Source organism: Micromys minutus (assembly GCF_963924665.1).
Source record: "Micromys minutus genome assembly, chromosome: 16".
Taxonomy (NCBI): Eukaryota; Metazoa; Chordata; class Mammalia; order Rodentia; family Muridae; genus Micromys; species Micromys minutus.
In genome coordinates, this window is record NC_137985.1 from 52,457,117 (window position 1) to 52,473,421 (window position 16,305).

The following is a 16,305-nucleotide window of genomic DNA, read 5'->3' on the forward strand; positions in this document are numbered from 1 at the left end:
TGTTAGCGCCTTAAATGAGTATAGTATATCATCACAGGACCATGTGTCTGAGAGAGTGCTCACGGTACAACACAGAGACAGACTGAGGTTCCTACCAGGCCCTTTGGAGGGCATGCCTCAAGGACCTAAGGACCTCCTATTTCTCAAGGGTCTCCTACCTCCCAACAATCTGGGAACCACAGTACCAGAGTTCTGGTCTGGCTTAATACTTTGCAACTTTAAAACTTTAAAATATGTTACCAATTTCTCTAAGTAATAAATAGCCAACAGAATAGTGAGTAGGAGACAAGAGAGCTTCTTACAAAAGGGAGGAGGAAGAGACCTTACCAGCCATCACCTTTTCATCACTGAACAGGTAAGAACACAGATGTCAGGTCAAGTGCTAACTCCCCCTGGCTTTGCTACTGCTGCCAACCCTTGTACTCTGTCTCACCGGTACCCCACAGATGTGCCCATGAATGTGTGGAAATGTTTCTAAACAGGAAGATGATAAATGGACAAACTGCAGAGTTCTATTTTCCTTTCATATAGGTTACTAATTTGTTCAAAATTATAATTTGATGCAGGACTGATAAATTGTATGGGTAGAAATCTAACAAGTGATATGGATGAACTAAAACCTAACTACAATTTTAAGTTCTCTGTTCTTTGAAATAGGTTTCTCTGTGTAGCCTTGGCCGTCCTAGAGTTCACTCTGGAAAAATCTATAAAGTACTCACCAAAGAGAATGTCATTCAAAATTCCAAATTAATCTGGTTATACATGAGCACCAACGGCAGTTTAGGCCAGAGGTAATCCAAATGTCCATTAACTGGTGACAGGGTAAAATGACTCATGTGTGAGATGGAATATAACTATCTGTGTTGGTTTAAATAGTGCCCAGGAAGTGGCACTATTAGGAGGCATGGCCTTGTTGGAGTAAGTGTGTGTCACTGTGGGTGTGGTCTTTAAAACCCTGTTTAGAAGCCAGTTTTCTCCTAGCAGTCTTCAGATGAAGATGTAGAACTCTCAGCTCCTCCTGCACCATGCCTGTCTGGATGCTGCCATGTTCTCACCTTGACGATAATGGACTGAACCTCTGAACCTGTAAGCCAACCTGATGAAATGTTGTTCTTATGAGAGTTGTCTTGGTCATGGTGTCTGTTCAAAGCAGTAAAACTCTAAAAAATAACCCCCACATGGATGAATCTCTAAAACATAATCTAAGGCTACTCACTACATATAATTCCATTTCTATTAGTGGCTAAAAGAGAGATCAAGGATGATGGCCAAACAAAAATACTGAAACTTTCTATGGCAAAAAAAATATTCTAGATTCTGACTGTTGGGGTAAATGATAAAACTCAGTGAACTGTACATTTTAAAGGGGGGCACATCTCATTATATACAAATTGTACTTCAAGCCAGACTTACTTGCAGAGTCAGTTTAGTTAAGACTTTGTCTCAATAATACTAAAAGAGGAGGAAAGGTACAGCTCAGTGCAGCCCTTGCCTGCCACGCATAAAGCCCGGGTTCAAATCCAAGTACCTCAGCCTCCCCCACACTCCCCAAAGCACATCATTTCTTAAAAATCTGACTTTCTAAACAACATGTAAAACTAGTCATGAAATGTACATAAGCCATCCATTTGTTTTTGAGATGGTCTCACTCTGAGGCCCAGGATGGCCTTGAACTCCCAGTCCTCTCGCCTTAGCCACCCAACTGCTGGAATTTCAGGCATGCATCACTTCATCTGTGTATATACAAGTGTGTGTGCATGCGAAGGTGTGCACTAACACACACACACACATACACAGTTTTAAAAACTACTATGACAATGAAGAAACTAGCTGAAGAGGTCAGATGAAGAAAGGTAGAGCAAGGGTAAATTGTGTATTTTGAGGAATACACAAGCTTTAAGGTCTGACAGACTTACATTTGAATCTTGCTAAGACAGGCAATCTATACTTTTTTTTCCTTTTTGAAATTACTTATTTTACATGTGTAAGTCTGTGCACCACTCATGTGCTTGGTGCCTGCAAAGGTCAGAATAGAGTATGGGTCCCCTGGAACAGACTGCTGTGAGCTGCATGTTGGTGCAGGGAAACAAGCCCAGGATCTCTGTAAGAGCAGCCAGAGCCCTTAACCACTGAGCCATCTTGTCGGCCTCAAGATAGACAATGTTATATAAATGAAACAATCTTTCCCTAAAATATTTCTCATCTATAAAGCAGATGTAATATCTACTTCATGAAATAGTTACAGGATAAAATGAATACCCCCATGTAGTGCCTGTCGCACAGCAGACACTCATAGTTGGCAGAAGGAGGGAGATGCTAAGCAAGTTATGCCCTTAAAAGCCAGCAAAATGAAATGATCGTCATCTACCTAACAGTTCATTTAACCAAATATTTAATAAACACCTATTACCATTCTCCCAAATAAGCAATCTGAAAAATCAGAGTACATACTCCCCTGAGAAGAGTACTTTTCTTTAAGCTTCTGTAATTTTTATTATCTCATAAAAGTCTCTAAGAGCAGCAATCAAGGCAAAAATATAATCTGCCTTTGCACAGAAGCACATATTGGTTGGGCACATAAATTTTATCAGACACCAGTGAGATTAAGTAGGACATAACTAAGCTTTCCCAGATGAACAATTTTCCAAGCAAACAGGAAGGGTGAGCTGGAGTAACTGAGGGTCACCTCGAAGAATGAAGGGTTTATTTGTTGGTTTTAAATCTGGAAATGCAAGCAAAGTATAGCACTGAAATTCCATTTACCTAAATGGTAGTAGTAGCTAAAGTAGACATACAATTTCATGCAAAAATTATTCTTTTTTCCTTTTTTAAAAATTGGATAGTCTCTGTATTTACATTTCAAATGTTATCCCCTTTCCTCTCACTCCCATCTCCCTACCCCCTCCCCTTGCTTCCATGAAGGTGTTCCCTCTCCCAACCTCCCCCTCCTACCTCAGCACCTTGGCATTCCCATACACTGGGAAAATGAGCCTTCATTAAACCAAAGGCCTCTTCTCCCATTGATGCTCAGACACTGCTGTCCTCTGCTACATATGCACCTGGAGCCATGGGTACTCACTGGTTGGTGTTCTAGTCCCTGGGAGCTCAGGAGGGTTTGGTTGGTTGATAATGTTGTTCTTCCCATGGGGTTGCAGAACCTTTCAGCTCCTTCAGTCCTTTCTCTAGCTCCTTCATTGGGGTCGAGTGTTCAGTCCAGTGGTTAGCTGCAAGCATCTTCAACTGTATCTGTGTGACTCTGGCAGAGCTTCTGTGGGGGCATCCCTATCTGGTTCCTGCCAGTAAGCACTTCTTGGCATCAGCAATAGTGCTTGGGTTTGGTGGCTACATTTAGGGTGGACCCCCAGGTGAGGCAGTCTCTGAGTGATCTTTTCTTCAATCCCTATTTCTCTATTTGTCCTTGTATTTCCTCCCATGAGTGTTTTGTTCTCCCTTCTAAGAAGGGCTGAGACATCCGTATTCTGGCCTTGTAAAAGTTATTCCTTAATATATAAAAATATATTTCCTACACATAACATAGTCTAGAAGTTAAAACCATACTTTGCTGATATTTAAGCAGTTTACACAATAATCAACACGATTATTTAGAAGTGAAAGTTGAACCTAAGTATTAAACAAAAAGCAAAAAAACCAAAAAACCCAAAACAAAAAACCAAAACAAAACAAAAACCAACCTCACACAGTTAATTATTATTCAGACTTGGGATGTAGCTAATTGATAGAGTTCTTGCCTAGGATGCCTTAAGGTCCTGGGTCTAACTCCCAGCATCAAAAAGTCAATTATTACTAACATTTGTTAACTTTTAGATTTCAAAGACTAAAGGATACTGATTAAAAAAATCAAAAGTTAATGCAACACACAAGTCTTCCCTTCTCTATTATACCAACTGCAATGAAGCTAAAATTCCTACACAGTCCCCGAGAACACGGATTATATGGCCTGTGGTAAATATTCATAATTGGGGTTGTATTTCTTTCTAGAGAATCAATATTTTTGAATCTCTAGGAAGGCAGAATTTTAAAAGAAGTCTAAAGGTACATATTCAATGTGAAGAAAGGACACCTGTTTTCTATCCCTTCCTTTTCTGTCTTCCTCTTTTTGTTTTTGAATACAGGGTTTCTCTGTATAAAAGCCTCTGTAAACCAGGCTGACCTCAAACTCAGAGATCCGCCTGTTTCTGTCACCCAAGTGCTGGGGTTAAAGGTGTACGCCGTCACTACCTGGCTTATCCCTCCATTTTCCACCCCAATTCCTTTTTAAAAAAATCATGGACAACTCAAAAAGTATGTCATTCACTATTCAAATTCTTCTATCAAACAGTAATATTTGGCAGCTATCTGAACTATTTTTTGTCTCTATTTCACTCTAAAACTTGGTATACCTTATTCATTTGCTTGAAAACATCTTGTAGGTCAGTAATGTGTTCTTCTTTCTGAGTATTTCTCTTGGTGTTTCTCTTAAACAATTATCACATTTTAATTTATTTAGAGCATGTGTGTTGGTACATATTTCCCATGATATCCAGGTAGGGGACAGAGGACAACTTCAGTTCTCTCTGTCTACTGTAGACCCCAGAGACCAAGCCTGGGCAGCCAGTGCCCTTACTAGTCCAGCTGGATACACGTCTGCCATGTCTCAGGTTTGAACTTTCCTTTTCTCCTAAAACATTTAACTGGCTACCACTCCTTCCACTTCAGACGTGGCTCTTCCTTCACTTGGGTTCTACTTGGGTCTCTTTCCGTAACTAACTCCCATTTTTCTTGGCATGTTCATGGTTGTCTCTGTTCTTGGACACAGAAAGTGCATCTGTAACAGCTTCCTAATGTCCACGTCTGACATTCCCATCATGCGTTGCTTCTTGCCTTTTACTGGTTGATTTTTGTCCTTGCTAAGGATCATATTTTTCTGGGTTTTCACATGTCTGATAATTTGTGTTAAGTAGTGTATTTTCCAAATTAGTTATAAATATATTTACCTTGTATGCTTAACTTCAGTGATGTATTCAGTAATATACTGCATTTTTAAAAGCAGTTACTATCCACAGTACACATGAACGAAAATGTCCTCACTGCATTTTACCCCCAGTCAAGTGAACACCCCAGAACTTGTCACATGTAGATACACGAAGTGCTTTATTCTTGTATAACCAGCTCCTGCCAGCTACTGTTTTACTTCTATGAGTCTGACCATTTTAAATGGCCCTTATATGGTGCAATGACAAAGCATCTATCCGGCTTTTAAATTAAGGTCCCAAATCCATCTCAAGAGGGTTCTGACTTCGAGAATAATGACCTCCTAAAGGCTCTCACATTGGAGAAATAAGTCCATTTATTTAGTGTATTGTACACAGTTAAGTTTTGGGTGGTGAAAAGTCTTGAAAACAGAAACTTGTTGAATACTAATAATGAACTCTGAGAAACAAGAGAGCATCAACACTGACAAAATGAACAGAGAACAAGACCTACCGTCTAAGGCCGCCATGTATATACCAATATATGGACTGCAGAAGTTTCAGAAGAGAAAGGGGCAGACATTGTATGTGAGAAAATACAGCTCCAAATCTCCCAAATTGGTTGAAAGATGAATAGAAACATTCAGAAAGCTCCATGAACTCCACGTAGAAAACCTTAGAGCTTAGCCACTACTGTAGAGAGCGGAGATGCTTCATGGCCAAACAACTCTGTACTTCAATACCCTCCGAAGAACTGAAACACGGCCGCACAGTGCCCTCTGCACACCACAATGAGGGCAGCACTGTTCACGCACACGGCCGTATGTCCAATGACGGATGAATAGATACATGTGGCAAATACTTGTCTCAAAATAGAGAACTCTAACATATGCTATAACATAAATTTGAAGGGCATTATGCTAAACTAAATAAGTCACACACAGAAAACAAACACTGTATTACTTGTAATACTTGTAATGAAATAGAAAGTTACAATTAAAGAGACAGGAGACTAGTGGCTGCTAGGTGAAGTTGCTAAGAACTTATTTTAATGGGTACAAAATTTCAAAATGAAAGACTGTAGAGAAAGATGAATAAATAGTATACAACTGAAGATGGCTCAGACAGCACACTTCATGTCACACTTCAACACACACAGAGTAAAAACAAAAGCACATCAAGTGAGACTTAATCTTAGAAGCCAAACACAGTGAAAGATTATGCGTTTAGTGGCTGTTCAAAGTCATACATCTAGTCTAGGAGCAGTAACTTCTGGATTCAAGTTTTCCAAATCCCACTACTTAATTTAACACTTGAGCTGATCTACTTACAACACAGGAAGGAATAAACAAAGATATTCAAATAATTTTTATATCACCCACACAGTCTACAATCTACTTTATCCTAGAATGTTTTAAAAGAACATTAAGTCTTAGATTCTTTCTTTTTTATAATTTTGGTCTTTTCTCTACCAAATGTAAATTAACACCTACCAAGTTCTAAGGGAAAGGGCTATGTAGGCTGATGGCTCTTATCCTCAGAGAAAGTTTCTCATACAGTCTTGTCATACTTGAAATATTTTCTTGATCTGAAGATAATATGCTAGAAACAGTTAATTAGTCCTTGGTATGTAGATGAATTTGTATTAAGTGTACTATAACATGCTACTAGTAAAATGAAAATGTTAATAAGTAAATTTTTACAATTCTGGATATAGTCATTAAAGATTAGCATTATTGCAAAATAAAATAGTTAATACAAAGATGGCCTAATCAATGCACAGTTTATTGATCATAAAATGAGCTTATTGACAAAAAAGTTTTCTTATAAAAATATCACCATGCATCAGAAAATACATGTCTGTATTACTATTAGCTGAAATTCAGAAATTCAACACATGCTCAGTAACTTTATGACAGTCCAGTGAAATGCCTGCAGAAATGACACTTAGTAGCCCAGAGGCCTAGGGCACCCTGGTGCCATACCACAGGGCATGGGCAAAAGAGGATACATGTGCAATTATGTGGTGGGCAGACGGGAGAAAAAGAGAAGCAAAAGAATTTGAACACTGTAAAGAGAGGTAGACTTGGAGGCCTGGGGTGGGAAGGAAAAGCCTACTGTGAACTGCCACCTGAGGCCATGGTGAAATTCCAGTGCACACTGCTGCTGAGGGCCATGTCTGGGTCTGTGGCCATGTAGCAGCAGGAGTCTGTGTCTATGACTGGACTCATTACCACTAAAGAACATGCGAAGGTCCCTGGTCTGGACTGCTGCCTGGGACGATGCTCATGTCCAAGAGCTGTGTAGAGCTGACCCTGCCCCTCTTGCAGGCTGCAGTACTTGTGAGAGCCCTGCACCTTACTTGGGCAGCGCAGTAGGGCTGGCCCAGACGGAGAAGCTGCAGGTGAGTCAACCCTGAGGGTGTAAGGGAAGGAGAGGAGGCCCAGCCCCTGGCTAACTACAGCACACTGGAGAGCAGTCACACCTTGACTGGGTAGCACAGTAGATCTGGCTCTGGCAGCATGGGTGCAGGAGCGCTGGAGGGCTGACTAGCCAGTTACCACATAGGTCAGACATCCAGGGCTTTGAGTTAAGTCTATCCCAACATCCACCTCAACTACAAACTGCTGGAACACGACTAGTTCTGCAGATCAAAGATGCAGGATCTCCATGACACAGGCAACAACAGCCAATCCGAGAGGAGTCCTGGTGAGCAGCCAGTATTGATGGTGTAGCAGAAGCCAGAGGCCTTGAAACTGACCAATGACACGCTGCAATGAACACTTGCAAGTAAAGATATGTAAACAAAAGGGCACATATTGTAGGACACACTGAGACACCCCACAGCTTGATGAGAGGGTGGAGGGGGTGTGAGGGATGTGGAGAGAGGGTGGAGGGGTGTGGGGGATGTGGAGATGAGTGGGATTGGGACACATGATGTGAAACTCACAAAGAATCAATACAAAGTTTTTAAAAATATAATTACAAATGCTTTCAATTTCCAGCTTTCTTTCTGTAAAAGTTTTCAAAGAACAAAGCAAACACAAATATCACATCCAAACCTATTTCTAAACAAATACCCTCTCGGACTAGGTGTCGCATATGTTTCAAATCCAATAGTTTTTTTAAACATACTGAAAATTACAGAAAGTTTAATAAGTTACCCAGAATGAGTCCCCTCCAAACCTTTATCTTTCCCCTTCAGGTTTTGGTGTCTAAAACAGGTACTTCTTTAATAAAAGTTGGAAACGCATTATAATTTCTACATAGAGTACTGTATGCTTTTATTTTTTTCTTTAGCCTTTTAGAGATTGTTGAGAAGCACAGCATATATCTTACTCAACTCCAACTTTAAGTTCTTCTTGTAATGTTCCTAAACATTCACAATTTTAGGAATGACACTGAATTAGACCTAGTACCCGAGAACATGAAGATCTGTGTGCTGATGTCCCTTTGTAAACCAGCACACTACCTTCATGAAACCTCCATAACCTCCGCTATAAACCACCCCAGGTCACCCACACACCGACTGTCCGAGTGCAGATGTCCTGTAGGTAGTTGTTGTACACTGTATTGTTTAGGGAGTTACCACAAGGAAGAAAGTTTATCTAGTTTTTCTTGCAGACATCTTTGCGTTGATGTTGGTACAATCCACCAATATGAATGAAACATGCTCAGATGGAGGGCCAACACTGTAAATGGTTGAATCCACACTTTAGAGGGAATATAATTCCTATTTTAACTGCTAGACGACTTGGTTACGTAGCCCAGGCTGCCCTTGAACTGTCAATCCTTCTGCCTTAGCCTCTCAAGTGACCTACAATGCACCACCATGGCTGGTTCACTAATGGACTTTTATATTAGGATATTTTCACTTAAAAATTCATGCACTGTAAATCACTTAATCAGGGCAGCTATTAATAATTCTCTCAAAGTCTTACTAGCTATGTTAAATCTTACTAGGTAAAGCAAAATAATGTTGGCATGAATCTCTTTTTTTAGAATGGGAACAAAACCACCACTGTGTAAGCTTTTAGTTGTGAAAACAGAGAGCACTACTCAGAAATAAGCAAGCACTTGGCACATAACCACCAAGGCAGTGCGTCTGTTTTAATACGCCGCTTATCTCAGAAAACTAGTACTGCTTTTTATTTTTAGTCTATTTATTGTTTGTATGGGGGGTTTGTTTGTTTGTTTTTGTTTTTTGATTTGCTTTTGCTTCCACACCATCTAGCTAGAAAACCAGGACTTCTAAGGCTTTCACTTCCAGACTTTAGACCCGGTACAGAATCTTAGACAATTACATGTATATTAAAGTCAACACTGAAGTACTAAGGTGGCCACAGACAAAGACTTCTGAGTGGATATGGCTATGTTCCAATAAAATATTATTCACTAAAACAAGTGGCCAGGCTGTAGGCCAATTTGATGACTTTTGCCCCTGGCAGACATTTCTCTTACATTACACCTTCAGTAATCATGCCATCCTATTTCCTTTGTATCTGGCAGTGAGTACAAAGAACACCGGTCATTTCAATGGTAAAGAACTCCTACTACCCACTCTCTGTTGACTGGATCTCATGTATTCCAGTGGGGCTTCCAACCTACTAAGTAGCTGAGGATGACCTTGGATTTCTAACCCTCCTGCCTCTGTCTCCAAAGTGAGATTACAGGTGCCCCCAGCACACCTGGTCTAAGTTGTATGAGGGATGGAACCCAGGGCTTTGTGTGTACAAGCAAACACAAAATGTTTTAAGATCCAATAAAAAAAATTGGTACAAATCTCTAGAGACTCAGAAATAAAAATGTTTTAATAAACATTAAAATGTATTTGAAAATATGCCAGGGTACAATTATATTTTATTAAATAATCTTACCTTAATCAATCAAAGAATCAAAATCTTAGTACATTTCTAGCTTCAATTCAAAAAAATATTTGAATCAAAACTTCAGTTTCTTGTTAAATTCCTAGAACAAAATGAAAACCCTTTAATCAAGGTTTGGCTGCAGGTTAAAATAGAGCAAACACAACACTCCAACTGTCCCACCAACTGAATGTAGCTCCAAGACCTGGGTAAATGCCCAGAACAGAATACGTGTGGACCCTAAAAAGTGATGGCAGCAGGCAGATCCTATACGAGGACCAGAATGCAAAGCCCTGTTTTAGCACGGCCATCATTTGGTTCCGTTCCAGGGTCATCCAGCTCAAGTGAATATAGACCAAATGAAAAGTGTCATGTTCCAGCTGTGACCGAAGAGGCAAATCTTCCCTCAAGAAAGTATTGGAAACACACACACACACACACACACACACACACACACACACACACACGCCTAGCCGTCTACCAGAGCAATGGCAATAAAGATCATGAGTCTAGAACTCAGGGGCAAGGGACCCGTGCTCTCTGGTCAGAGGTGCTACAGTTCCAAGAGGACATAGGGAATCCTTGGTGTGTATGTGGTTCTGCCCCCATCCTCTTCTATATCTTCCTACTGCTTAGTCCTGAAGATGGACACAGCTGCAGGGAGTGTACCTTAACAAATAAAGCTTCACCTTCCTGATCAGAGATTGGAAAGGGGGAGCCCAGAGACCACTAAACAAGGAGACCAACACTCATACTGTAGGTGCACCATGAAATATGATGGAATTGAAGACTGACAACCTGCCCAAGGTTCAAAACATCCTACAAGATGTACTCAGCACACCTAGCCTACTGAACACCACAGCCCAGTCTATGTGCACTCGGGCTACTACTTAGGCCACAAGTAGGTGGAATCTTCTAGTAAAAGTCTGTTTCAAAATAAAGTGTTAAATATCTTGTGTAATTTACTGAACATTATACTGAAAGTGAAAACCCAGAAAACGTGCATGCTTTGCTTTATTCTGTGACAAAGTCGAGAAGATCCCAGGTCTCACCACCATAAACTGGGGGCTGTTTGGATTGAATGATAAATCAACATATTAACTGTACATACTGATATAAATGACCAAGAGGGAAATTCCTTAAACACACCCATTTGCTTTCCCACACCATGAAACTTCACTGTGGCAGCCCAAATATGGGCTGAATTCAGTAACTCACTCCCAAAGGTTAGAATACAGAAAGGCAAAACTACTTTGTTGTGGAAAATCTGAGCAACCGCTACCTTCTACAAGTAGCACTGCCTTCATGTCCTTACTCTCAAAGGACATGTTTGGTTCTGTATTGCTACTTTCTAAAACCCACACTTTAATCACAAGGAAAAGTGTCAGACAAAGCATACGAGATACATTCTATAGAACACCTGGCTAGTACTCAGAATAATTAAGGTCATGTAAAGCAAAGACAGACAGGAAACTATCACAGACTACAAGAGACACTCCACGAAAGTCATGTGAAATCTTGGACTAGGAGGAAACTAGTGAGGAAGGAGTTTGAAACCCAAAAGTTGCTGTCAACTTAACTATTTCTGGAAGAAGGAAGCTTTTGCTTTTTGCCTGCTTGCCCTCACTCTAGCCAGCAAATTCATTCCTTGACTGGCATTAGAGCCGCCCTCTTTGGGATTCTAATGTATACTGAAGGTCAGCTGAGACATTCTGCTCCTAAACCAAGCTAATATTAGATTCTTGGACTTTCCATCAGGAAGCAACCACTGTTGGATATCAGGACCACAGCTTGTAAGTTATTCTAATAAATCGTGTGTGCCAGAGAGAGAGAGAGAGAGAGAGAGAGAGAGAGAGAGAGAGAGAGAGAGAGAGAGAGAGAGTGCTCATTCTATCAGCTCTGTTTCTCTATAGAACCCTGAGTAATTTAACAGATATTAAAGCAACAATGTTTACTTTATGCAACTAATAAAACTTAGCTGGCACAGTGGTATACACCTGTAATTCCAGTTACTTATGAGGCTGAAGCAGGAAAATCACAACTTACAGGCCAGACAGGACTGTAGAGTGAAATCCCAGCTCAAAGACAAAACAACCCCAATAGAAGACACCCAAAAAGCCTTTTTTAAAGGAATACTGACTTGTGGGAAAGGGGAGGATTCAATTTGTAAAGTGCTTTTAAGCAAACACGAAGACCAGAATTTAGATCCTTAGCATCCAAATAAAAAAGCTGATGTGACCCAAGTGCTTGGGGGAGGGGTATGCAGAGATAGAAGACCCTTGGGCATTCTGACCAGACAATCTATCCAAAATAGTGAGATCTGGGGGCAGTGAGAAATTTGTCTCAAAAAGGAGAACAGAGCAGTGGAGAGACACCAATACAGTTCGCTGGCCTTCACGCACAGGTGCTCTGGCAAATGCATATGCACCCCCACTCCCATTCCCCCACACAGACTTACAATGGGTGGAAGGGGTCATTATATAGAAAACATTCTGACAATGAAAAACATTATTTGCTTTTTATTATGGGGGAAAAATAATAGTTTATTATCAGGGAAAGCAAAGTATTTGAATAAACAGGGCGAGGAAAAGCAAAGTGAGAAAGGGATCTCATAAGTAATAACGCTGTTGTTTATCTTAACTCCACGAAGGAAGCAGAACTATAAGCTTCCAATAAATGATTATTACACTACTCATATTTGATCACAGAGCATCAATGTCTACACAGTATAATAATGAAATAAAATTAAATACACTTCCCCATGTCTCAGACATTTTTCATAACATTTAGTCTTTTGATTCTTTATCCTACTTATTTTAAAAAATAATATTCAGCCAACTACTTCTATTTAAGGCAAACTCAGTTCTCTCTTGTGCTACTAACATCAGCAACAATTTCACAGAGCTATTCTTTTCTCATCTGCATTTGTGCTAACTTCAAAATGGAAGACAAGGGTCTGTAAGGAACAGCTCTCATCCAAGGTCTTCTACATTACATTCAGTTAGAAATGAAATGGTGTACTTCAATAATTTAGGTTTGCTCTACAAATACATGGCGAGGAAGATTATTTACATTGGTTATTGAATTTTTTTAACCAAACTTCTCTGTATGTGGTATTTCTAAAAACTTACCAAATTGAGTTTAGTGTTTCATTCATTCATACAGTTCCTACTAGAAAGCCATGTGCACAGTATTGTTTCCCATAATCTCACTACATGTTCAATTTAGTTTTTGAAAGCTGTTTTATAACCAAATCAGAGTCCCCAAAATGCAAGACAACTGCTAACAGCTTCTACCAGGGTTGGTACATCCTAGCTGTTTGTGTCTCTGCGGCCCTAGATATGTTTAAGCAGCTCCTATATTTTAATGTTTAGAACCAGAGATTTCACTTCTTTCTCCAGAGAATCAAGAAAGCCTCAATCACCATTTCTTCTTCCCCTTCCTTTGTTCTTCAGGACCTATGACCCCAAACTTCTTTGTCTTTACTGCTTACAGTAATACCAGCATAAGAACCATTTGAACACTTTTAGTCAGTTAACAAACATTTATTAAGAGAAATAAAACGACAAAATCCTGTGATCATGAAAATTACTGTGTAAATATAGTAAAGATGGGCCTTTAGAAGATGTAAGAGGCAATGGGGAAAAGGTCAACACACAGCTGCTTAGAGTGGGCTATGACCTCATCTGTGGTTGCATAACTCAAGTGGAGGTCACAAAAACTTTGGCAATAGTAAAAGGTTCTGCACATGCAACAACCAAGGCTCGATTCACAAGCCAACAGGCCACGAGCCCGAGTGTTTCCAGCAGTGTTCCCGGAGTCCACTGCAGCATGGTTCCGAAACCATCTCTCACCGTACGCACGCCTGTATGCCATGCAATGCCAACACACTCTGCCTAAGGCACCTAAGCTCGGATTCTAAACCATGACACTCAACTGCAGCACTTGAAATGCACACAGAACCTTTCCTGCTCCTTCAGAAGCACAGCTACTTATGAGAAACACAAATGACCAGACTGTAGAGAATTTATCCACAGGGAATTTATCCACCTGCTTCAACTTGAGTTCAGTTCCCAGAACTTATGTAAAAGAAAATGGGTCCTGCTGGTGTATCTGCAATTTCTGTCTTAGGGAGACAGACAGGTGGTGGATCTCTGAGGCTCCGTGGCTAGCTAGCCTTGTGTACTTGGTGAGTTTCAGGTTAGCTAGTGAGAGACTGTCTCAAAAAAACAAAGCGGATGGTCTCTAGATATTGATACAAGAGGTTGACCTCTGGGCTCCACATAATGTGCACATGCAATTCTCTGTGTGTGCACATCAAAAATTATAAACTTTAATAATGTTAAAAGAGCTTAGTATGTACCAAAATTAAGGAACCTTATACCTTAAAGGGTCCATGTGATATTTATGCATTTATGTATTATAGAGCAAATTTGCTTTATATTTATATTATATTTTTATTATAGCTACTTGCTAACAGCTCTGTGATGATCACATGGCCAGATTATCTATAAATGTCATGTATCTATCCTCACTCCAATCCATTGCTAAAGTTCTCAACTACTGCTTGGGATCACTAAGAAAACCAAGAGTAACTACCCTTAAAAGTCTTGGAACAACTAACGAGAATCCTGTAATTTCCTCATTTAACAGGTAAACGGCAGCTCACTGAAAGCAGTGGTGAACTGCCGTGTGATGAAGACAGAGCTTTGAGAGCAGCAAACAGAGAGTAAATCCCATGATTTTAAAAGCCAGGCCATTTTCAGAAAAGCCATACTGAGAAGCTACCACTGCTGTTGCTTCTCATACGTCCTCCTCTTCCCCTCCTCCTCCTTTTCTCACTTTGTAGCCTTTGGGGGCCTGGAATGTGATTTGTAGACCAGGTTGGCTGCACTCACAGAGATCCCCTGTCCAGTACTGGGACTGAAGGCCTACCACCCATTCTAAGAAGAGAACCCGCTTCGGGGTTGGCGATTCTCCACTGTTGAATTCTGCTTTCAGAGTCACTGCTGATTTTTTTTTTTTAATTGAGTAACTCCTTGCTAGATGTTAAATGGGAGAGAGGGGACTTTGCTAATTTATACAATAACAATTACTTATAAATTACTGTGTGTGTGTGTGTGAGTATGAGTGTGTGTGTGTGTGTGTGTGTGTGTACTAGCGTTCACAGTGTGCATACCTTAATCTCAGAGACCTGCCTATCTCTACTTACCGAATTCTGGTATTAAAGGTACGTGCCACCATAGGCTACTCTGCTAACTTAACTCTTACTCCACACTCCCACACCTATCCTTTAGGAAGGAAAAAAGCTAAACCAAAACCAACCTCATGTTTAAAAGGACAAAATGCTGGGGGTCAACTGGAACCACAGAACTCTGGTGGTTGAGGCAACCTAGGCCACAGTAGGTCCCGTGTCAAAGGGGAGAGAGTAATGGAAGGAAGGAGTGGGAGAGCTGTGGGGAGAGCTGATGAGAAGGGAAGGCACGCCACAAACCTTCAGAAGTTAGCACTTGATCTCGTCTGCACCACGCAGAGAGCAGAGAGCACCACAGAGGCGACACCAAACTGCAAACATTTTGCTCTGTGACACAAAAGAACACTGTGAGATTCGCAGACTTATGTTCAACTAGGGCTTTTACTTCTAAGTCTGGAACCAGCTCTTTGCCGCTTTGTACTTACACTTTCTCTAAAATATTAGCAACAACCTCACCAACAATCTGTTTAGCAGTAATTAGAATTTATCTAGCTAACACAACAGCAAGCCTGCCACAACACAGATGGCAGAGGACTTCCTCCTTTCCTGATCGGTGTCAAGAACTTCTGCCTCGTGACGAAGTCTGCACACCGTATCACAAACTACAAACTAGTGACACAATTACTTTATTGGGAAAGTCTACACACAAAATTCTTGATTATTTCTTAACACAAAGATTTTTTTATGACCCTGGCCAAACCTAGACAAATACAAGATTAACAATCAGAATGAACAGTGTGCGTGTTGATTTGACTCAGGTCTTTAAAGTACACCAATTCCCCAAAAAGCACAAGTCTCCAAATTCTGCTACGAAGTGGAATTTTCTCAGCAGCATTCAAAAATCTCAGTGTGCAAATTACACTCTAAACTCAGGTCTGGATATGAATCAGGGATGGTTCATAAATTTCTAAGCAGTTATGTAAGGCTCATTCCTAGCAATTTATAATATCAGGAGGCTTGGCAGTGGGCACTGGCACTGTCATGAGTAAGTCTGGGTCCATCTTTGTGTGACGATTTCCTCATCTGGAAAGTTATCTGTAATATCTGACATGCTGTGAGTATAGCATGATGCTTTTTGTTCTCCTACAAAGACCGAAATGACTTCAGCATGTAGATTACACCAAGGGAGTGGGCAACAGTAACAAGGAAACGGCTGGAATACACGGTCTGATAAAAGCTTAGTTTTACAAGAAAAGATTATTTTACAGTATATAAC

At 40.4% G+C, this 16,305-nt stretch overlaps 1 protein-coding gene across 2 annotated transcripts in view; it reads right to left on the bottom strand.

The window, feature by feature from the left end:
• The window catches only part of GLCE (glucuronic acid epimerase), a 66,872-nt gene that overhangs the window by 25,149 nt on the left and 25,418 nt on the right, over nucleotides 1-16,305 (bottom strand). The window contains exon 2 of one of the 2 annotated variants that reach the window (XM_080930524.1): nucleotides 9,848-9,938. The exons of the other annotated variant lie outside the window; for it this stretch is intronic. The gene's annotated coding sequence lies outside the window, so the exon portion shown is untranslated. The remainder of the gene's footprint in view (nucleotides 1-9,847; nucleotides 9,939-16,305) is intronic. 2 annotated transcript variants of the gene reach the window in all.